The 25,672-nt window shown below is 42.4% G+C and overlaps 1 protein-coding gene across 1 annotated transcript in view; it reads right to left on the bottom strand.

Annotated features, from left to right (window-relative positions):
• The window catches only part of LOC133630262 (uncharacterized), an 80,119-nt gene extending 61,414 nt beyond the window's left edge, over window positions 1–18,705 (bottom strand). The window contains exon 1 of the mRNA XM_062021744.1: window positions 18,651–18,705. The gene's annotated coding sequence lies outside the window, so the exon portion shown is untranslated. The remainder of the gene's footprint in view (window positions 1–18,650) is intronic.
• Window positions 18,706–25,672: the final 6,967 nt, after the last annotated feature.

Genomic DNA, 25,672 nt, shown 5'->3' on the forward strand with positions numbered 1-25,672 from the left:
AGCTGGTTCCTTTCCAAGCGAAGGAGCAGCGGCTCTACGCCGAGTCTCTCTCGGATGACTGAACTTCTCACCCTATCTCTAAGTGAGATGCCAGCCACCCCTCATTTCGGCCGCTTGTATCCGCGATCTTATTCTTTCGGTCAAGACCCACACTTCATGACCATAGTTGAGAGTAAGAATGTAGATAGCTTGGTAGACAGAGAGCTTTGCCTTCTGGCTCAGCTCTCGTTTTGTCACAACAGTGCGACAGAGAGACTGCAATATCTGTGCGATATAGAAAATGACTATATTAATTTTTACCGGGGGCCGCATGAGCAACCCGAGCACTGCTGGAGGGCCACATCGACAATATTTCAATTAAATTTTGCTCAATATTATTTTTGATATATACCGTAAGATAAATAATAATAATAATAATAATTAATAATAATAATAATAATACTTTCATTTAACCTAACTTAACTTTATACCAAAAGCACTGCTTTGGAAATCATTTGTACCCCTTTCAGAGATCACATTTAGTTCCCCTTAAACATCCTCATGTTGCACAATGAAATGTAAGCATAGGATGACGTGTGCATTCCTGTAACTTTCTCTAGTAACAGCATTCCATGATTAATATCAATAAATTAACATTAATAATAAATAACAGTAAAATAAGCACACGTATGACTGAGGAGTCATAGTGTAACTTTGTGTGGTGTTTGAGTTGTCCGACTTTTTGTGTGGCCTTAAACGCACCAGTGGCTTAGTGGTATGCGTGTTGGTGACAGATGACAAGTTGGTTTTGGCCTGGTTTGTACGGCAGAAAATGACTAGTTTTTCGAGATAGAAGTTTTTTACTCATGTTTTTGGTGTGGTTATGTCCGAATATAAACAGTTTTGCTCAATAAAGTGATCGATATAATTTCTGTCCTCGAAGCATCTCGATAGACGTTACAATAATTGAACGGTGTTGACGAACACCGTTAGGGCCGCTTGTTGTCACTGTCACTCAGAGTTGCGTTGCAAAATTACACAGAATAAATGTGTTTATTTTGTTTGGAATTCAGATGGGTTTGATTTGGTGCGCGGCATATATTTGCTGTGCGCAGAGGACGCTTGAGCAGTGCGCAATTGCGCAGGCGCGCACCTTAGAGGGAACGTTGCTTGGCAGTCCATGTCTTGTTGGAAACACGCCATTCGTCATCAACTTTTCTCTTTTTAGCGTCTCGGGTGTAAACCGTGCATCACTTGTCGCTGTGCACCTTCACTCACAGGTTACACACGGACATACGCCCATAAATAACACTTTTCAAAATAAAAGCAGCACAGTTGTATTACGCGCACAACATAGATGTTTTTTCAACTTTATTTTTTAATTTGTGATTGCAGCTGTTCACATTCACTCACAATCACGCACGTGCATACATCCACACGGAAGTAGTACAAATAACGCTTTTCGAAACAAAAGCAGCACCGTTGTATTGCACACTCGACATAGATACTTTTTTAAATTTATTTTGTAATTTATGATTGGCCTCACGCGGGCCGGACAGGGACGCACAAAGGGCCGGATGTGGCCCGCGGGCCGCAGAATGCCCAGGTCTGCTATATGGTGATATTGGAGTATACGTTCTCACGTAGTTGCTTTTAGCTGCGGGCATTACACTACAGGCGTTTCTCACTCTTTCTTGTCTCTGCTTCTCACAGAGACGTAAAACAAGCGCACCTTCTTACATACGTCACATACTGTCACGCGTGCAACGTCATACCCCCTCGCCGAGCAGGGAGGTAGCGGCACGGGTAACGTTAGCTGTGGTGCGAGTGGTAATACGAGCGAAAGAAGGTGCGAATCTGGTAACAAATGAAGGAAGAAGAATTAATTCCCAAGAAAAACAGCAGGGTGTCCGTCGTCTGCCGGTGGTTTGGCTTCAAGCGGGAAGATGTTGAACAGACAAGCGTAATATGTCAAGTATGCGGCAAGAGCGTTGCTACAAAAAGTAGCATTACTGCTAATTTGTAGCATCATTTGAAAAGAGAATGAAGAGTGCTTGAAACTCTGCATGTCAACATCTCCGGCCGGTGCCACACCCACAAAATGCCCAAGCAACCATTCCCACATCAACACCGTATGAAAAAACTAGTCAACGACAGAAGGAGATAACGTCCGCAGGAACCTACCACATAGCGAAGGACATACACTATTTGATTTCCTATTATGCAGCTCATTTTTATTTGACACTTATTGAAATATCTTGTGTGACATCATGCACAAAAGTGCACTTTATTTGTTTTAAACTATTGTAGTGGCGTTCTGTACAAAAAAGTGCACTTTAATTTAGTGTTGTTTTGTGAAACGTGCACTAATAGCTTGTTTTAAAATGTCTCTGACTTGCACTTTCTGTTTTGGAAATGACACGAATGTTTGTGCCACTTCTTAATAACTGTTTAATAAATACAGTTTGGGTAAATTGACTTAGTTGTGATGTCCCTCTCTGCATGTGTTAGAATAATTATGTATAAGTTATCACACAACTCTTATGCTTAAAGGCCGTTGCTATAGTTATCTATTCTGTACGTTTTCTGCTTCGTGCAATGGGCACACAACTTGTTATCTTCCACTGCAAGTTGCCTCGCAGCAGCAGTTTCTGTCTTCCAGCCCGCTAAAACAGCCAAGGACGGACTTCAAGTGCCTCAACGAAGATAAGACGACAACACGCGGACAAAGCAGAGCCAGGGCGAGCACATTTGCATTCTGAATAATCACGTATTGTGTCTACTGGGGGATGCTTGCGTAATATGTGACCCCTCCCCCTAGAAGCAGCCTCATTGATGTTAACTAGAGAACTCCTGAATAAATAGAGGAGCGCGGGGGACTGTAACTGAGTGTGCAGCCCGATACGTTTCTCCTCATGAGCAAAATTGAACTCGGTCTCTGCCGGATTCCTTGCTTCTTGTCTCTTTTAATAGATAGTTCGGTGTTTGAACCTGACAGCATGAACGTTTAAAAGTAGCATATATTAATGCAGTATGAAGAAGAATGTTTTAATGTAGACACATAGAATCATCATGCTGGTGTGATTATATGCATCAAGTGTTCATTCAAAGCTAAGGCAAAATATCGAGATATATATTGTCAGAATAATTGTATCTACCGTATTTTTCGGACTGTAAGTCGCAGTTTTTTTCATAGTTTGGCCAGGGGTGCGTCTTATACTCAGGAGTGACGTATGTGGGAAATTATTTACACATTACCGTAAAATATCAAATAATATAATTTAGCTCATTCACGTAAGAGACTAGACGTATAAGATTTCATGGGATTTAGCGATTAGGAGTGACAGATTGTTTGGTAAACGTATAGCATGTTCTATATGTTATAGTTATTTGAATGACTCTTACCATAATATGTTACGTTAACATACCAGGCACCTTCTCAGTTGGTTATTTAGGCCTCATATAACGTACACTTATTCAGCCTGTTGTTCACTATTCTTGATTTATTTTAAATTGCCTTCCAAATGTCTATTTTTGGTGTTGCCTTTTATCAAATACATTTCCCCAAAAAATGCGACTTATACTCCAGTGCGACTTATATATGTTTTTTTCCTTCCTTATTATGCATTTTCGGTAGGTGCCACTTGTACTCCGGTGCGACTTATGCTCCGAAAAATACGGTAAGTTATCACAAAACTTTCTGTTCAAATGAATTCCCGGCTAGAGGACAAAAGCTGTCTCTGATCTTACCAATCAAAAGGCTTGTAAAACTCCACTGTGTAGGATGGGAAGCGCCATGAAGGTGTCGGTTTCTTTGATCGATTGTAATCCACAGGAAGATTTTGTCTTGACCCGAGATCTACAAAGCGGAGAGGAAGCAGGACCTGACTCCCCTCCAGGCACCTTTGCTTTGAACCGTTTTGTAACCAAAGGCGACGGCTGTTTACGACCCCCCCTTCCTTTGGAAACAGCTGTTGCCATGTAATCAGGGACAGTCCAAATAAAAGAGGGGGTGTTCGACCTTTCGTCAGAGCGTGGTGGAAGAATGTTCAAAGAGTACAGCCCAGACGTTTCTCCTCAATGAGCTAAATTGAATACTGTCTCTGTTTAATTCCTTGCTTCTTGTCTGTTTAATAGATGCCATCAGTGTTTGAACCTGACATATATCGTGTATCGTGACATGGCCTAAAAATATTGAGATATTAATAAAAGGCCATATCGCCCAGCCCTACAGTGCACTATTATGGTCTGGTTGATCCTTTTCATACTTGTCCTCCAAACCGAACTAGCCCAACTGCTAACATATCAATGCTGAGCTCATCAGCCACTTGACGTCATGAGATTTTCTTCGACTGAATGCGCTCACATGTGCAGGGATATTCAGGACTGTGCATTTTTTTGTACTGCGGCCAGCATTTTAAAATAGGAAAGAGAGAGAGAGAGGGGAGGGGGAGATAAAGGCAAGGTCATTAGGCACGCTAATCCACGAACGCACTGTTCTGCTACAAAGTAAGCTTCACCTGCACTTAGCTATTCCCAATCCATGCTGCGTCCTAATTAGTGCCTGTCAAGGTCCGGGGTTCGCTGGAGATGACAGTGGCCGTGGTTTATCAGCACGAAGCACGCTGATCAAAGAGTTGGCATGCCACCGCTCTTCTCTAATCAGATTTGACTCTACATGTCCCTTACTCGGTGTCATAAAGTAGCAAGGTGCAAAACAAAAAGCATTGCTCGATTGATGCGACGGAACGTGACAGTCAGAGCCTTGAAGGTCAAATGCAATCAATTCAGGACGATGGGCGACTTCCCATGCTCATAGGCGGTGCTTTGTTTTTTACGTAGCATTTCTTTTACGCTAAACCACCATACGAGTGTAAAAAGACCGACATGTGATGCAAAACGACATTCAGCAAGAAGAGATGCAGAAAGATTTCCAATGAAGTGACCCACAGGTGGTGAGTCGAGTGGGTCCCTGGGAAATTCAATGGGTCCTGACAAGGGTTGCAAAATTCCGGGAATGTTCAAAGTTGGAAACTTTCCACGGGAATGAACGGGAATTAACGGAAATTGAATGCAACATGCTAGATCTTGCGGCATGATTATGAGCTAAAACAACCTGATTTCATGCAAATTCAGTAGAATTTCAACCCTGCACTGTGCATTCCTCCATCACATGTGCAGATAATTCCCAGCATGCAACACACCACAGCAGGGCTATTGAGGCCACACTAGTATTTGAGCCCAAGGACTTCATCCAGTCAGGTAAGTGTTGATGATATTACTGGGGTACCGTATTTCCTTGAATAGCCGCAGGGGCGTTAATTAATTTAAAACCTCCTGTCACTCCTGCGTTTACCGGAAACCGGCGGGATGGCCGTGCATGCGGTAATTATTTTAAAACCTCTTCTCACTCCGGCGTTTACCAAAAGGAATCCATAAAATTTAGGCGTGCGCTTTGAGTGTGATGTAAGCATACCATCATGAAAAGCACATTTAATTAAAAAAAACGTTATTATGGTCTTACTTGTACTTATAAATGGAGTCCATTTGCAGCTCCTTCTGACCAAAAGCATCGATAACTTGTTTATAGAAGTCTTCATTATTTTCTTTCTTCAGTTTTAAAAGTCTCTGTCTCGATGGAGATATTCCTTTAATTATTACCTCCTGCTTCCATTGAAAGTCCAGTTTAGAAAACTGTTTTATTTTAGATACCGGTATGTAATCCTCCTTGTTAAAAAAAAAAAAAATTCTTGCTGCGTGTGTTCACTTCTTCTGCAGTACCGGAAGTCGCAAGAAGGATCACTAGCGCGGCAGCGCCCTCTACCACCAGGAGGCGGGAGTCATTTAATGACTTATACAGTATTTCACACACGCAGCTACGGTATATTAATAAAACATAGCTGCTTACTGTTCTCTTTAGCATACTGTACCGGTATTCAATAGCTTGGACCTTAAATCCTACTGAATAGCTCTTTATCTTTTTTCCTTTGTGCGATTGCAAACTACTGAAAGCAGCTTCCTCCATTTTGAAAATGAGGACAGGTAAAGCGTCACTCGTGACGTAACAAATTTGACCCGGTGGAAGTTCTAGCCATATGCTAAATATTTTGCGAAACGAGTTTGACCCGGTGAAAATTATAGACATGCGATAATAAAATTAATATTTTGCAAAACGAATTTGATCCGGCTTCAATAATAAACCGGCGATAAAGCCAAGCATGCGTTAATTATTTTGAGAAACGAGTTTGACCCGGCAGTAATTCTAGACGTGCGAATACTATATTCCCTGCGCCAATTCAAGGAAATACGGTAAATATATTTGATGTACGGTATTTAAGTTTAAAGGCCTACTGAAAGCCACTACTAGCGACCACGCGGTCTGATAGTTTATATATCAATGATGAAATCTTAACATTGAAACACATGCCAATTAACTTATAAAGTGCAATTTTAAAATTCCCGCCACACTTCCGGTTGAAAAACTCCTTTGGATATGATTTATGCGCGTGACGTCACAAAATCCACGGAAGTGGTTGGACCCCATCGGACCCGATACAAAAACCTCTTGTTTTCTTCGACAAAATTCCACAGTATTCTGGACATCTGTGTTGGTAAATCTTTTGCAATTTGTTTAATGAACAATGGAGGCCGCAAAGAAGAACGTTGTAGGTGGGATCGATCGGTGTATTAGCGGCTAAGTACAATACTTACAGCAACACAACAAGGACTACTTACTACGCCTAGCCGATGCTTGCCGCCAAACCCACGGATGAAGTCCTTCGTCGCGCCGTCGATCGCTGGAACGCAGGTGAGCACGGGTGTTGATGGGAAGATGAGGGCTGGCTGGCGTAGGTGGAGCGCTAATGTTTTTATCATAGTTCTGTGAGGTCCGGTTGCTAAGTTGCTAAATTAGCCTTAGCGTCGTTAGCAACAGCATTGTTAAGCCTTACCAGGCTGAGAATTTTTAACCGTGTAGTTACATGTACATGGTTTAATAGTATTGTTGATCTTCTGTCTATCCTTCCAGTCAGGGGTTTATTTCTTTTGTTTCTATCTTCATTTGAGAACGATGCTATCACGTTAGCTCAGTAGCTAAGTGTGTCACCGATGTATTGTCGTGGAGATAAAAGTCACTTTAAATGTCCATTTCGCGTGCTCGACTCTCATTTTCAAGAGGATATAGTATCCGAGGTGGTTTAAAATACAAATCCGTGATCCACAATAGAAAAAGGAGAGAGTGTGGAATCCAATGAGCCAGCTTGTACCTAAGTTACGGTCAGAGCGAAAAAAGATACGTCCATCACTGCCTCTCTAGTCCTTCACTGTAACGTTCCTCATCTACGAATCTTTCATCCTCGCTCAAATTAATGGGGTAATCGTCGCTTTGTCGCTCCGAATCTCTCTCGCTCCATTGTAAACAAAGGAAAATTGTGAAGAATATTACCTCCTGTGACGTCACGCTACTTCCGGTACAGGCAAGGCTTTTTTTTATCAGCGAGCAAAAGTTGCCAACTTTATCGTCGATTTTCTTTACTAAATCCTTTCAGCAAAAATATGGCAATATCGCGAAATGATCAAGTATGACACATAGAATGGATCTGCTATTCCCGTTTAAATAAATAAAAATTCATTTCAGTAGGCCTTCAATAGAGGTGTAATTGTTACTGTAAGACGGTAGACTACTCCAGCAGACTTCCACTCAAGCTAGCTATAGCTGTTCCTGTACTTGTTAAATGATTTTGGGGTCAATATCTCTAGCTAGCTAGGTTTATGTACCACCACAGTCTCATAATGAACCGAAAATATTTCTCCGTTTGCCGTGATGCTAATTTTCGCTATGTTAAATCCCATTGATTTGTGCTAACAACGTTAGCGATCGGAATTGACCTTTTTTGTGATCTGTAAAGTTCAACTAGCAAATACTAAATCAAAAGGTGTAGTTCCCTCTGCCTTCTGTTCTGCTAGCCATTCTGTTGTCATACAAGAGTGTTTTACAAGAATAAATAAATACAAACGGAATAATGCCACGTACACCATCTGTACCACGTACACCAACACAGTACAATCCATCAAGCGGTGTGGCTTCATAGCTTACCAAAGTCATACTAAAACATTTTGATAGATTTTTTGAGCGAGTTTTATATTTTCAAAAGAATATATAAAAAGTTGGTGTTGTTTACTTGAGTCATATTGCAGTCTGCACGTATCTCTTATGTGTGACTGCCATCTACCGGTCACACTTATCATTTCGCCGTGTACCAAATAAAATAGCTTCGAGGTCGGTAAGCACAACCAAAACGATCCCGTACATTAGACACACAAGGTTATAAGGCGCACTGTCGAGTTTTGGGAAAATTAAAGGATTTTAAGTGCGCCTTATAGTCCGAAAAATACGGTACACAAACTAAAGATGCATCAGTTATCATTTTTTAATCGAATCATAGCTCCGGAATTGTAATCCAATCTACTAATATTGTTAAGAATTCTACATGTTTATCTACGTTTTCAGATACTTTATTTTGAAGCATTTCATGACAGTGTCACTTCCGCTTCCTTCCTGTAGGGGTCACTTCCGCTTCCCTTTTGACGTGTGTTAATGTGTGCTGACTTGTTTTCTCTGCTACGTTTAATCGGTGCTCTAGTCTTTGACGATGTGAGTATGTTGATTATTATATAAGACTAATTTAGTTTATTAATAGACATCACTGTGTTCGTGTAACATTTAGGGATGTTTTAATAATATTTTTGATGCTGTGTTGTCAGAATGCTACGAGCTAACATCTCCCTGTTAAGGATAGCATTGCTGCTGCTAATGTGGCTAGCTCATATGCCATTGTGGAAATGCAGTATATTATGTCTCTAGTATTTTACTTTGAGCATATATATAGGCATATATATATATTGTTGTTTAGTTAAATGACATAAATGTTGATGGGTGTTTGCTTGTGGTTTACAGATAATAACTAACTAACTAAATGAACCTACACCAATATGCACCATTAAAGTTGGAGGAGTCCAAATGATGACTGTGTGTTCTCTGACCGGAACCCCAACGTGGTCAATATCCGAAAAAACCAGTCGCAGAGTTTAATACTCAACAAATATCATACATCGTCTATATCGCGCAACCCTAGCAGGTTACATTTTTTTCTTAGTGTTTTTTTTTTGTCGTCTGTAGCGTTTTAATCAAGGACGTGTTTATTTTGTCTGCAGAATGTGTCACGGGCCCCACTTTGGACACCCTTGCTGCAGACGACCACTGAAGTCTTACAAGGTGTGCTGAAGTCTCACACAATGTCATGGAATGTTGTGCTGCCGTGCAAAGTTATTTGGCAAAATGTCAGGAAATTCCACTGCATGTTACTCAACGTGTAAAGATGATCTAGTGCAGGGGTGTCAAACTCCTTTTAATTGAGGGCCATGTGACAGTTATGTTTGCCCTCAGAGGGCCACTTTCAACAGTGAATGATATTATTACACAATTGCCTATGCATTTGATGATTTGTTTTTTTACGTACAATGTAAAAAAAAAATTTTGATTTTACAGTAAAAAATTGACAGGTCACTCGCAAAAATGTTACCGTAAAATTTACAGTGGTTTTTTTAGCATGTTACTGTAAATGGAAAAAAAGGGTATTACTGTTTTTCACGGTAAAAAACTGACAGCTCAGTTGATATAATTTTACTGTAAAATGTACAGTGTTTTTTTTACTGTAAATATACAACTACATTTTTACAGTAAAATTCTGGCAACTTAGCTGCCGGATTTTACATTTTACCGTGTACTATTATGAATAGCAAAACAGTACCGCCATTATTTTTTTACAGTAAAAAACTGGCATCTCAGTTGCCAGCATTTTATGGTCAAAAAACAGTGGCACAGTTTTTTCATGTACAGTAAAATACTGTCAAATCACAGTAAATTTCATAAAGTTGACAATTTGATGAATAACTTGCTTTGAAATGATAAGTCAAGTGGATAAAACGTATTTATTTCTATTTTAACAAAAACATTGTTTGAATGTATGACCATATATTTGTTACATTATAATATTTATGTTTAAAAAAAATATGCGATTGCATTAAGTACATGTATAATTTATGTCAAAATGGAAAAAACTAACACATTTAGTAAGAAAATATAAAGTACTTTAATGACACATATTATTTCCAGGCTCTCTAAGACCAAATAAAATGATGTGGCGGGCCAGATCTGGCCCCCGGACCTTGAGTTTTACACCTGTGATCTAGGTCCCCAAACTTTTTGGAATGGGTTAAAAAAATGTGTGACCAGTAGATGGCAGTCAAACATAAGAAATATGTGTAGACTGCAATATGATGGCAATATGACTCACGTAAATAACACCAACATTGTATATGTTCCATTGAAAATATAGAACATTACACACACAAAAATCTATTAAAATGTTTTAGTACGACTTGGGTAAGCTATTAAGCCACACCACTTGATGGATTGTCGGCGCATTAAACATATGAGTATTATTATGGTGTGTGTATAAGGTAAGACATCATCTGGCATTTTGTTTCGCAATATTATGCAAAAGAAACTTTTCTTACCTTTTGGTACCTGCTGATCTGTATTTGGGATCTGCATAAATCCTGAAAAATTGCACGCATCCCCTTTGTAGTGTGTGCCGACACCGCAGTCGATAAGCTTATTATTTTTCTCTATCTTCTTGTTATGGGACATTCATCCTCCACTGTTGTCCTTTCTGATATAAAGTAGCGTAAAGTTCTTACTTATATATTTTATTATAGAGGTTTATTTGAAATAGGGACGGATACAAAAACATAGACATCTGAAACAGTTCTGTCTGTCAGTAAACTCGCCATGAAAGCGCTAAAACATACCGGTGTAGTGAGTCTATATTATTCACCCAAGGAACTTTAATTATTAGAGCGTTCCGCTGGGACAGTTTTTCACGGGACACATTTCCGGCCTTCTTGTTGTTCCCGGATGAGGAGATGCTGCTCCGTTATTGATTGAAGTAAAGTCTGAATGTCATTAAAACAGTTAGCGCCATCTTTTGACACTTCTTCCACTCCCGTCTTTGCTCGCTACACCGCTACAACAAAGATGACGGGGAGAAGACGCTGTCAAAGGTGAGCCACGTATATAAGACCGCCCACAAAACGGCGCATCCTGAAGCGACTGTCAGAAAGCGGCTTGAAAATTATCTGTAAAACATCATCAATGCAACATTTTGACCAAAGAACCACCATTACATGTTATGTAGACCACAAGGAAGTATTTTACATTTAGAAAAAAATCATACTATGATGCCTATAATGCGCCTTATAATCCGGTGCGCCTTTTGTATGAAAATAGACCTGACTAGACCCGCTAATCGGCGGTGCGCCCTATGGTCCGGACAAATACGGGAAACAACATGTCAAAGTTAGCCACCTGTGACTGAGCAAGAGTTCTGAGACCAGCCCCAACTTTGACGACCGTGCTGGTGCGAGGACCTCACTAAACTGAGTCCAACCAACCGGGTTGTAGCTATCCAACGTGCCCGAGCATTTGGGTGAGTGCCTGGTTGCTAAACAAGAACTTTCTCTTGTAAATTAAAATTGATGACTTTATGTGCACGGATTGTTGCAACAGCCTCCTCTTAGAACTTAGACCAGCTGAAGCAATTCTAGAGACACCCAGTGCCTCAGAACCACATTTGGCAAGTGGATTGGTGACATCACTGTCTCCGCAACATGCCGATGCACGGCCCTATGGCAAGCAGATCCAAGATTGTGGCAATCAAAGTGCATTTAAAAACAAAGCAAAATGAGAAAAAGCTGTGGGCAAAGGGTACAATGCTCCATATCTCTGTGTCTCATTGTCTTATCAGTTGTTCTCTAAAGGTCTGAACACTATCTAAACGCTTTGTTCTGTGTACAAGCACCCCGTCTTACTGGACACATGATATGATTGTCCACACACTGGATTAGGTGGAAAGGAGATAATCATCACACGGATAATTCAACGATGAGTCATATAAAAATGAACAGTAAAACATAATCTATGCAACATTTTGACCAAATAACTACCATTACATGTTATGTAGACCACAAAAATTGTAATAACATGACTCCTTTAATGTGCCCTATAGTCCGGTGTCCTGGGCATGACGTTAAAGTGCATCCGGCAGTGGAGGCTCCTCTATGGGGTCTTGGGGCACTAGGAGGTTAACCCCTTTACTACTGTTACCCCAGGTGGCCCCTTTGGCAAAGGCCTAGTACCTGACTGCCCCCTAGCCAGGGATACGGTGAAGACCTCAACGGCGGAGCAGGCGGAAGACGGCAGATTTAAGAACTACCACAACGGCTGCGATGGCGGAAGAAGGCTGCAGCAGAAAAGGGTCCCCAGTCGTCTTGGACTCCATGCCACTGGACCCTGACCCGATTTTGTCAAGGATGGTGTGGTGACTGTCTGTGCACCAGTCACCCCACGTTAAACTAAGTCACGCACAGGCATCCTCCATAAAGGGATACACCCCTACCAGGAGGATCGTCATACTCGTTCGAGTGACCGCCGATGATGATGATAATCCGGTGCGCCTTATATTTTAAAAAAGATCGAAAATATAGCGTTCATCTGCAGTGCGCCTATGGTACGGAAAATACGGTATCTGTATTTGTTTTTAACTTGAGACTTCCCGCGGGCCAGAGTTTGGACACTAGTGGGCTGTTACCGTACTGTAGTTTGGCAACCTCGAATGGCCTTGACGCTGTAAACAACAGGAACAGGCTGTTCGGAAAACATCCCCGAGGACACCTCAATGATGGGACGCTTTTGACCTACCCCCTCCGCAACGACACCTGGAGTCGAACTTTTGCTTGCATGCAGAACGGCCCCAGGCCTATGAACACTACATCAACACACCCAAGACAATGGGCATATACACACACACACACACCCTCCACCACCCCACGCCTCCACCACCGCTTGATTCCCCTCGGGGTGATGGACGGCTGGCAGCGCTTCATAGCAGCAGTCGACCTCCAGGGCCCCAACTCCCCGCCCCTCTGTTGCGAGTTGTCGTGATTATATGTAACATGTTTATGTGTGCATGGCATGGAGGTTTTTTCCCACTCCAGACTGGGCCCCCTTAAGAGCCCAGTCTAGATAGTATTTTTTTACTCATCTTCTTCCCCAGCGTTTTACCTTTTTCTCATCTTCGACCCATCGGCGTTCCTGTTCTGTAACCCTGTATGCTGTTTGTTTGTCTAATCTTGAACGGGTTTGTGCTGAAAACATAGTCTCGTTGTACTTGTGCAATGACAATAAAGTCCTATCCTATCCCATCCCTGATCTGGTGGCTCCAACTTCCGAATGAAAAATGTCAGCGAACGCCTCATCTTTTATAAAATCTCTGTGTGCACGCCACTTAACTGAGTCGAACAGACTGCGCTGCATCAGGAGCTTGGTGCATAAATTTGAATGTGAACCAGATAACAGGTGGGATGAAAGGATTCTCCCGCACTCATGAGGGAGAGCTATGAAAAACTGCGACGTAAACAAACGGAAACAAATATTGAGGGGCATCTCGCACACTAAACATTGGAGTAAATCGCTGCAGAGAACATATGGACCACACATATGGCCGGGATCCAATCAGAATAGGACAATATAGACACCAAACGTTTCCTCCCACTGCCGAGTCTCCTCACTCTCCAGAGACACACTGGCAGTCGGCAGTCGCTCTCACGTGTTTCTGCTCGGCTGCGTCTATCCTGCCTGCCTGCGTCACCTCCGCTCTGACATCACACGTGACATCAGACAGGAGCTCCGAGGGGGATCCCTGTAGCCAGGCAAACATTCGATGACTTTCAAAAAAAAAATAGGAAAAAAAGCTCCGGCGGGCCGACGGCCAATCCCATTTTCTTGGTGCGCTCGGCCTTGACATATTGCCGAAGACAGACAGGGCAGAGTGAGCGTAGAGGACCGAGGACGGTCAGTCAGAACGTGCTCAATCAAGCGCGGCAGAGCATCATCTGAGAAAAGGCATCGTTTAGCTCGGGGATATCTCACCGCCCGTATGTACATACACTTGTAAAGAACATCATGTCATGGCTGCCTTGAGTTTCCAATCATTTCTACAACTCTTATTGTGTTGTGATGTAGTGATTGGAGCACATACTTGTTGCTCACAAAAAAACATTCATGAAGTTTGCTTCTTTTATGAATTTATTATGTGTCTACTGAAAATGTGAGGGTCAAAAGTATACATACAGCAATGTTAATATTTGCTTACATGTCCCTTGGCAAGTTTCACTGCAATAAGGCGCTTTTGGTAGCCATCCACAAGCTTCTGCTTGAATTTTTGACCACAAAATTGCTGCAGTTCAGCTAAATGTGTTGGTTTTCCGACATGGACTTGTTTCTTCAGCATTGTCCACACCTTTAAGTCAGGACTTTGGGAAGGCCATTCTAAAACCTTCATTCTAGCCTGTTTTAGCCATTCCTTTACCACTTTTGACGTAACAAAAATGGAGCTGTTTGGCCACAATACCCGGCAATATGTTTGGAGGAGAAAAGGTGAGGCCTTTAATGAATGAATGAATGAATGATCTTTATTGTCATTGTGCATGTACAGGTACAGGTCCAACGAAATTTAGGTTGCTTCCCTAAGGTGCTTTGCTTTTTTTTTTTTTAAAAGAAGAAACCACACAATATACAAAAACAACACAATATACACAATATGCAATATGGCCTAAGACCACTCTAAGAGGCAATGTAAAAAAACAAGACAGTAAAAAGTGACTAGTGAACTGACTAGAGAGGAGTAATGCTGGTTCCCAGTGTGCTGAGGGGGTGGGAGTCAGCATTTCCTACCTCCAATGCTGTGCAGGCATTTTATTTTGGATTAAAATATGTAAATAAATATGATAAATATTGTCCAGTTGGCGTGTAATCGCTGATTGCACATCAGCTAACCAGGAACACCATCCCTACCGTCAAGCATGGTGGTGGTAGTATTATACTTTGGGCCTGTTTTGCTGCCAATGGAACTGGTGCTTTACCGAGAGTAAATGGGACTATGAAAAAGGAGGATTACCTCCAAATTCTTCAGGACAACCTAAAATGATCAGCCCGGAGGTTGGGTCTTGGGCGCAGTTGGGTGTTCCAACAGGACAATGAACCCAAACTAGACATGTCCGATAATATCGGGCTGCCGATATTATCGGCCGATAAATACTTTAAAATGTAATATCGGAAATTATCGGTATCCGTTTCAAAAAGTAAAAGGTATGACTTTTTAAAACGCCGCTGTACGGAGTGGTACACGGACGTAGGGAGAAGTACAGAGCGCCAATAAACCTTAAAGGCACTGCCTTTGCGTGCCGGCCCAATCACATAATACGTACGGCTTTTCACACACACGTGTGAATGCAAAGCATACTTGGTCAACAGCCATACAGGTCACACTGAGGGTTGCCGTATAAACAACTTTAACACTGTTACAAATATGCGCCACACTGTGAACCCACACCAAACAAGAATGACAAACACATTTCGGGAGAACATCCGCACCGTAACACAACATAAACACAACAGAACAAATACCCAGAATCCATTGCAGCACTAACTTTTCCGGGACGCTACAATATACACCCCCTGCTACCCCCTACCCCTAAACCCCGCCCACCTCAACCTCCTCATGCTCTCTCAGGGAGAGCATGTCTCAAATTCCAAGCTGCTGTTTTGAGGCATGTTAAAAAAAATTAATGCACTTTGTGACTTCAATAATAAATATGGCAGTGCCATGTTGGCATTTTTTTTCCATAACTTGAGTTGATTTATTTAGGAAACTGAACTGAACTGCACCAATTTTGTCAAGAGGAGTGGTCAAAAATTCAAGCTTGTGGATGGCTACCAAAAGCGCCTTATTGCAGTGAAACTTGCCGAGGGACATGTACGTTACCTTACTCACCGTTGTGTGTTATACTCAATGGTTAACTGGACATCTTTATGTGCTCGACGCCTCAATCATTGGTATGTGTTCATCTACAAAACCATTCTGGGTATCACTCCATCCTATCTATCTTGTCTTTTAACAAAGAAACAAGGAAGTCACAATCTCTGTTCAATGAATGTTCTGCAATTGGTCGTCCACAAAGTAAGAACTGAACTGGGCAAGAAAGCATTTGGGTTTTCAGCACCGAAGGCTTTGAATAACCTACTATTGAATCTTCAACGTCAAACCCTTGTTACATTAAATGAGTTTAAAGCTTCTGTGAAAGGATTGCCTTCTACCTTGTCTGTATGCACGTGTGTTATGTGAGCAAGTTTTAATGTTGTAAATTTGATGTTTTATGTGTTGTTTACTGTTTTTAATGTAACCTTGCTGCTGCCCTCTTGGCCAGGTCTCCCTTGGAAAAGAGATCTTTGATTTTACTTGGTTAAATAAAGGCTAAATTTAAAAAAAATGTACGCAAATATTAACGTTGCTGTATGTACACTACCGTTCAAAAGTTTGGGGTCACCCAAACAATTTTGTGGAATAGCCTTCATTTCTTAGAACAAGAATAGACTGTGGAGTTTCAGATGAACGTTCTCTTTTTCTGGCCATTTTCAGCGTTTGATTGACCCCACAAATGTGATGCTCCAGAAAGTCAATCTGCTCAAAGGAAGGTCAGTTTTGTAGCTAAACTGTTTTCAGATGTGTGAACATGATTGCACAAGGGTTTTCTAATCATCAATTAGCCTTCTGAGCCAATGAGCAAACACATTGTACCATTAGAACACTGGAGTGATAGTTGCTGGAAATGGGCCTCTATACGCCTATGTAGATAGTGCACCAAAAACCAGACATTTGCAGCTAGAATAGTCATTTACCACAATAGCAATGTATAGAGTGTATTTCTTTAAAGTTAAGACTAGTTTAAAGTTATCTTCATTGAAAAGTACAGTGCTTTTCCTTCAAAAATAAGGACATTTCAATGTGACCCCAAACTTTTGAACGGTAGTGTATACTTTTGACCCAGCACATTTTCAGTAGACCCATAATAAATTCATAAAAGAACCAAACTTCATGAATGTTGTAGTGGATTGTCCGAAGCTTAAACAGGCAACAAAAGTAGTTTAGTACAACAAATGTATTTACCCATTATCAGAAGTGCAGGTTGAATTGAGTTGGCCGTGCAGACAGACCACATGTCACCCCGGAGCAAACAAGACACACACAAGCCAAAATCACTGTCGAGTTCCGGTCTTCTGCCATTTTTTATATGTCTTTTGTGCGTCATAGTTCCTTATCGAGTGCGTCAATGTCTTTTATCTTTTCCCTATCTGTTCCATAACAACTCGAATCCTTTAGACCAGGGGTGTCAAACGTAAGGCCCGAGGGCCGGATCAGGCCCGCAAAAAGGTTTAATCCGGCCCGCGGGATGAGTTTGCTAAGTATAACAATTTACCTGGAATTTTTTAATGAAAGAAACAGCTGTTCTAAATGTGTCCACTGGATGTCGCAATAGCAATTCTTTGTATCTTTGTAGATGATGCTACATATGTACAAAAATAAAATAAACCACATGATGTTAGTACATCAGTTAAAGAAAATGATCAAACTACATAAATAACATACTGTAATTTGATTTTGATATACATTTTTTTATCTTGATTGATTTAAAATGTACACCAATGAGTTGACTGATGAACATTATCACATAATTTATTCAAAGAATATAAATAACAAAAAAATAAAGATAGAATACTATTAACCACAACATGTAAGTGTAAAAAAACCCAACAAAAACATTATGATTTGTAAATTTTCAGAGAAATCAAATCCCAAATCCCGATCTAAAATGAGTTTGACACCCCTGCTTTAGACAGTCAACAAATTCTGTAGACAGGTTGGCACGACTTAACATTCACTTTTGTCCCACTGGTACAGAATAGGAAAGAAATCAAATGAGCGTACATTCCCGTTAGACATGCAATATAGGTCAAAGGTCAGAAATTCTACTACAATGTTTTTTGTGACCAACAAGTATGTGCTCCAGTCACTCGATCACAAAAAAATAAGAGTTATAGAAATGATTGGAAACTCAAGACCGCCATGACATGATGTCCTTTACAAGTGTATGTACACTCGTAAAAGTTCGACTCACTTTGGAGCTGTGAAGGGCCCTTCCAAAAAAATACGCTGAGCAAACTTTTCCTCCTTCCCTGGAAGGAATTAATGAGCTGCTTCCTTCTTATTACCCCCCTCTTCCCCAATCACACCATACCTCACCCCCCGAGGGGCATCCAGCACAACCCTCACACGCCAGCTCCGTATCAGGGATGTGTGAAAGACCTACCTTATAACACACATACGCACTCTTCCCTCCCCTCCCCTTTTTAGCTTTTAGCTAGTCTTAGAAAACATTTGCTGACATTTACTAACTAGCTGCTAATGTGCGCTCACTGAGCTATGAAAGGTCAAAAACCATCAGACATTGCTCTGGGGCAACACCATAAATACTATATAAACAACACTACTGAAAATAATAATCAGGCCTGAGGCTGTTTGGCAGACATTTGCAAGGACATAGTCGTCAAGATCTCTCATGACAATCACCACTAGTTTCTGGCCAATGGTTTAATTTCTTGTCCTGACCTTGTATTTTTGTTCCATTGCCTGTTTGAGCGCTGGCTTTCTTACCTGTCCCTAGATTTGCCAAACAGGACACACCTGTTCCTGGTTGCCAATCATCTCGACGTGGCTGGATCGTTGTGCTTTGTCCATCCATCCATCCATCCATCCATCTTCTTCCGCTTATCCGAGGTCGGGTCGCGGGGGCAGCAGCCTAAGCAGGGAAGCCCAGATTTTCCTCTCCCCAGCCACTTCGTCCAGCTCCTCCCGGGGGATCCCGAGGCGTTCCCAGGCCAGCCGGGAGACATAGTCTTCCCCGTGGCCTCCTACCGGTTGGACGTGCCCTAAACACCTCCCGAGGGAGGCGTTCTGGTGGCATCCTGACCAGATGCCCGAACCACCTCATCTGGCTCCTCTCGATGTGGAGGAGCAGCGGCTTTACTTTGAGCTCCCCCCGGATGGCAGAGCTTCTCACCCTATCTCTAAGGGAGAGCCCCGCCACCCGGCGGAGGAAACTCATTTCGGCCGCCTGTACCCGTGATCTTGTCCTTTCGGTCATGACCCAAAGCTCATGACCATAGGTGAGGATGGGAACGTAGATCGACCGGTAAATTGAGAGCTTTGCCTTCCGGCTCAGCTCCTTCTTCACCACAACGGACCTATACAGCGTCCGCATTACTGAAGACGCCGCACCGATTCGCCTGTCGATCTCACGATCCACTTTTCCCTCACTCGTGAACAAGACTCCTAGGTACTTGAACTCCTCCACTTGGGGCAGGGTCTCCTCCCCAACCCGGAGATGGCACTCCACCCTTTTCCGGGCAAGAACCATGGACTCGGACTTGGAGGTGCTGATTCTCATCCCAGTCGCTTCACACTCGGCTGCGAACCGATCCAGTGAGAGCTGAAGATCCTGGTCAGATGAAGCCATCAGGACCACATCATCTGCAAAAAGCAGAGACCTAATCCTGCAGCCACCAAACCGGATCGCCTCAACGCCTTGACTGCGCCTAGAAATTCTGTCCATAAAAGTTATGAACAGAATGGGTGACAAAGGGCAGCCTTGGCGGAGTCCAACCCTCACTGGAAACATGTCCGACTTACTGCCGGAAATGCGGACCAAGTTCTGACACTGATCGTACAGGGAGCGGACAGCCACAATCAGACAGTCCGATACCCCATACTCTCTGAGCACTCCCCACAGGACCTCCCGAGGGACACGGTCGAATGCCTTCTCCAAGTCCACAAAGTTGTGCTTTGTACAAACCCCAAAACCAGTGAAGTTGGCAAATTGTGTAAATGGTAAACAAAAACAGAATACAATGATTTGTAAATCCTTTTCAACTTATATTCAATTGAATAGACTGCAAAGACAAGATATTTAATGTTTGAACTGAGAAACAAAATTATTTTTGCAAATAATCATTACCTTAGAGTTCAATTGCAGCAACACATTGCAAAAAGTTGTCACGGGGGCATTTTTAACTTGAACTTTGCGCCTATAACAATCCGGATGGTTCAGTCCAGAAGACACAACGTCCACAGTTTCCACAAACAATTTGAAATGTGGACTCGTCAGACCACAGAACACTTTTCCGCTTTGCATCAGTCCATCTCAGATGAGCTCGGGCCCAGCGAAGCCGGCGGCGTTTCTGGGTGTTGTTGATAAATGGCTTCCGCGTTGCATAGTAGAGTTTTGACTCGCACTTACAGATGTAGCGACCAACTGTAGTTACTGACAGTGCTTTTCTGAAGTGTTCCTGAGCCCATGTGGTGATATCCTTTACACACCGATGTCGCTTTTTGATGCAGTACCGCCTGAGGGACCGAAGGTCCGTAACATCATCGCTTACGTGCAGTGATTTCTCCAGATTCTCTGAACCTTTTGATGATATTACGGACCGTAGATGGTGAAATCCCTAAATTCCTTGCAATAGCTGGTTGAGAAATGTTGTTTTTAAACTGTTGGACAATTTGCTCACGCATTTGTTCACAAAGTGGTGACCCTCGCCCCGTCCTTGTTTGTGAACGACTGAGCATTTCATGGAAGCTGCTTTCATACCCAATCATGGCACCCACCTGTTCCCGATTAGCCTGTTCACCTGTGCGATGTTCCAAATAAGAGTTAGATGAGCGTTCCTCAACTTTAAAAAATAAATAAGATTTCCAGTTCCAACGTTAAGTATCTTGTCTTTGCAGTACAATCAATTGAATATAGGTTGAAAAGTATTTACCATTTACACATGTCAACTTCACTGGTTTTGGGTTTTGTACATCCAAGCTGTACGTAACAACATGCACACACTGGAGTTAAACATCTTGCCCGTGTAATGCACCGTCTGGAGGTCCCGGACAATTCCGAAATTGAAACCATTAAGCACTTGCAACAACAGTAACATGATTTAACGTCCGAGTAAAGAGCCAGGCGGAGGTCCATCACCCTGACAGGGAATTGGCTATTAAATGGAACCACACTGTAAAACACATTGTAAATTAAAGACGGTTCCATATTTGGGTTGGCGGGCCACGTGAGCGGGAAGGTCACCGGTGTCAGCGTGCATGCAGGTGACGCAAAAGTGACAACACGCAAGCATCAAAGCGACCATTTGTCAACAGCAAAGCTCCATTTCTCCCATTTGGTGCTCCTGGGAATGCATCACACCGCCTTGTGTTGTGTGCCAAACTCCCTTCAACGTCAGACTGTTTTCATTTGAATTGCAGCCTAGTTCAAAAGCGTTGCACTATGAAACTAATGAGTGGTGTCCTTGCTTCGGTTCGGCGTGAAGATGACACAGCATGCCGGGATTGATGGCACAGTACTAGGACTCTCCTGTCACCCACCCACTGTGGGTGAAACATCACTTGGGAATGGGGCGATGCAATTAGACAACTTCCATAGCAATACCTCTACGGGGAGGCGATAATTTGCACTATTGTAAAAACACCAATGTTGTCTAATACAGCGGTCCCCAGCCACCGGTCCGGGGCCGTGACGCATTTGCTACCGGGCCGCACAGAAAAATGTATTAATTTGTAAACTACCACATTTTCTCTGACTTAAAGACCTACTGAAATGAAATGTTCTTATTTAAACGGGGATAGCAGATCCATTCTATGTGTCATACTTGATCATTTCGCGATATTGCCATATTTTTGCTGAAAGGATTTAGTAGAGAACATCGACGATAAAGTTCGCAACTTTTGGTCGCTGATAAAAAAGCCTTGCCTGTACCGGAAGTAGCGTGACGTCGCAGGTTGAAAGGCTCCTCACATTTCCCCATTGTTTACACCAGCAGCGAGAGCGATTCGGACAGAGAAAGCGACGATTACCCCATTAATTTGAGCGAGGATGAAAGATTCGTGGATGAGGAACGTGAAAGTGAAGGACTAGAGTGCAGTTCAGGACGTATCTTTTTTCGCTCTGACCGTAACTTAGGTACAAGCTGGCTCATTGGATTCCACACTTACTCCTTTTTCTGTTGTGGATCACGGATTTGTATTTTAAACCACCTCGGATACTATATCCTCTTGAAAATGAGAGTCGAGAACGCGAAATGGACATTCACAGTGACTTTTATCTCCACGACAATACATCGGCGAAGCACTTTAGCTACGGAGCTAACGTGATAGCATCGTGCTTAAATGCAGATAGAAACAAAAGAAATAAGCCCCTGACTGGAAGGATAGACAGAAGATCAACAATACTACCAAACACTGGACCTGTAACCCCACGGTTAATGCTGTCCAACCTGGCGAAGCCTAGCAATGCTGTTGCTAACGACGCTGTTGAAGCTAAATTAGCTACGGGACCTCGACAGAGCTATGCTAAAAACATTAGCTATCCACCTACGCCAGCCCTCATCTGCTTAACACCCGTGCTCGCCTGCATTCCAGCGATCGACGGCGCGACGAAGGACTTCACCCGATCATAGCGTCGGATAGCGCGTCTGCTATCCAACTCAAAGTCCTCCTGGTTGTGTTGCTGCAGCCAGCCGCTAATACACCGATCCCACCTACAGCTTTCTTCTTTGCAGTCTTCATTGTTCATTAAACAAATTGCAAAAGATTCACCAACACAGATGTCCAGAATACTGTGGAATTTTGCGATCAAAACAGAGCTGTTTGTATTGGGATACAATGTGTCCGAATACTTCCGCTTCAACCATTGACGTCACGCGCAAACGTCATCATACCGAGACGTTTTCAACCGGAAATTTAAAATCGCACTTTATAAGTTAACCCGGCCATATTGGCATGTGTTGCAATGTTAAGATTTCATCATTGATATATAAACTATCAGACTGCGTGGTCGCTAGTAGTGGCTTTCAGTAGGCCTTTAAGTTTCGCCTGTCCCACTAAACACACCAATAAGCTTGCTAATAGATGTGTCTTACAACTCCTTTGTTATAGTACATGCAATGCACATATACAATGTTAATGCGCCAGATTGTCGTCAAAGACTAATTTCCATCTGCAGGGTCATTGTATATAGAAGGGGTTCTTAACTTTTTTTACCTTGGGACCCAACTTTTCCACTACAGAGGAGCCCGGGGACCACTCCAATATTAACACTGAATTAGTAATCCTACTCTTGATTTTGATCATTTTCAATGAATATATCTAACCTACTTACAGTTTACTACCTTGTCAAATGATCTAAAAGCACGGGGTAATCACAAAAACTATGTTATTAATTCAACAAATAAACCTTAGGCTTAGGTCAGGCTGATTTGAAAAAGAAATACTAACCAAATAAACAATACATTTACACACAATATGTATTACGTTGTGCTAAAATAAATAAAATAAATTAGTAATACATATATTTCTAAACTAAACTGTCAATAAATGTAAAGTACAAATGAAAATACAGCTTCACCACTTTAGTTATAATTTTTGCCCTTAAGAAATTTCTCTATGACATTAGCGCCAGACTTCTTCTGTTTGTTTTATATGGTCATTACTGCCACAAGTGGTGGAAAAGTGTATTACAACTGAGTACCACTGCTGGCTATACAGACCACAGCTGAAAAACACATATATTACCATCTAGGGGGCGCTTGCGGCCCAACACTGGGCCGCTTGTTAAGAAACAATGGTATACAGTATATGCCAGTGTTTTTCAACCACTGTGCCATGAGAAACAGTCTGGTGTGCCGTGGGAGATTATGTAATTTCCCCTAATTGGGTTAAAAATAATTTTTGCAAGCTAGTAATTATAATCCGCAAATAACGTGCCGTTGTTGAGTGTCTGTGCTGTCTAGAGCTCGGCAGAGTGACCATGTAATACTCTTCCATATCAGTAGGTGGCAGCAGGTAGCTAATTGCTTTGTAGATATCGGGAACATGGTTTGTCGTGATCACAATGTGCAGGTAAAAAGGTATCTAATGCTTAAAAGAAAAATACACAAAAGGTGAGTGCCCCTAAGAAAAGGCATTGAAGCTTAGGGTGTCAAGCGATGATGAGCGGTGTGTCATGGGAGACGCCGGAGGTTGTCGTGATTTTAGGGATGCAGATGAACGAGGTAGCAGCGTAAAGTAAAAAGGGGTATTTATTAATGAAACAAGCAAAAACAAGAGGCTAGAGCAGAAGGGAAGTGCTCCAACCGGCCAGACTATGACAGACATAAAAGAAAAAGCTGGAACGCAGCAAAAAACACTTACTATGAAATGTGGAGCAGACGGCGTCCACAAAGTAGGAGCGTACTAGAGCGCAGAATGAAAAAGATCGTCTGTAGTCACCAGATAACAGCAGCATCAACAAACAATGTCCCGACAACCAAGGTAAAAAAAGAATCAACTTAAATAGTATAGAAATGCGCTGGGACAAAAGTGAAGCAGCCACGGGAAAAACACCAGCAAAACCGGAAGAGCCACTAAAATCAAAGCACAGGACAGGAACTAACACAAAACACCGGAGAACACTAACAAAACCCAACATAAAGGCACAACCTGGTGTAACTAGCCGTGGCATAGGGATGGCTATGGAAAACGAAACTAAAACTGAACTGGCTGCAAAGTAAACAAAAACAGAATGCTGGACGACAGCAAAGACTTACAGCGCGTGGAGCAGAGACGGCGTCCACAAACTACATCCGTACATGACATGACAATCAACAATGTCCACCCTAAGAAGGATAGCAACGACAGAAGGGAAGTGCTCTAACCGGCCAGACTATGACAGACATAAAAGAAAAAGCTGGAACGCAGCAAAAAACACTTACTATGAAATGTGGAGCAGACGGCGTCCACAAAGTAGGTGCGTACTAGAGCGCAGCATGAAAAAGTTTGTCTCTAGTCACCAGATAACAGCAGCATCAACAAACAATGTCCCGACAACCAACATAGAAAAAGGATCAACTTAAATAGTCTAGAAATGCGCTGAGACAAAAGAGAAGCAGCCACGGGAAAAACACAGACAAAACCGGAAGAGCCACCAAAATAAAAGCACAGGACAGGAACTAACACAAAACACTGGAGAACACTAACAAAACCCAACATACCAGGCCGTGACATAGGGATGGCTATGGAAAACGAAACTAAAACTGAACTGGCTGCAAAGTAAACAAAAACAGAATGCTGGACGACAGCAAAGACTTACAGCGCGTGGAGCAAAGACGGCGTCCACAAACTACATCCGTACATGACATGACAATCAACAATGTCCACCCTAAGAAGGATAGCAACGACAGAAGGCAAGTGCTCTAACCGGCCAGACTATGACAGACATAAAACAAAAAGCTGGAACGCAGCAAAAAATAAACACTCACTATGAAATGTGGAGCAGACGGCGTCCACAAAGTAGGAGCGTACTAGAGCGCAGCATGAAAAACATCGTCTGTAGTCACCAGATAACAGCAGCATCAACAAACAAAGTCCCGACAACCAAGGTAGAAAAAGGATCAACGTAAATAGTCTAGAAATGCGCTGGGACAAAAGTGAAGCAGCCACGGGAAAAAACACCAACAAAACCGGAAGTACCACCAAAATAAAAGCACAGGACAGGTGTAACCAGCCGTGACATAGGGATGGCTATTGAAAACGAAACAAAAACTGAACTGGCTAGACAGTGGCCTAGTGGTTAGAGTATC

This window comes from Entelurus aequoreus, linkage group LG15, assembly GCF_033978785.1.
Source record: "Entelurus aequoreus isolate RoL-2023_Sb linkage group LG15, RoL_Eaeq_v1.1, whole genome shotgun sequence".
Taxonomy (NCBI): domain Eukaryota; kingdom Metazoa; phylum Chordata; class Actinopteri; order Syngnathiformes; family Syngnathidae; genus Entelurus; species Entelurus aequoreus.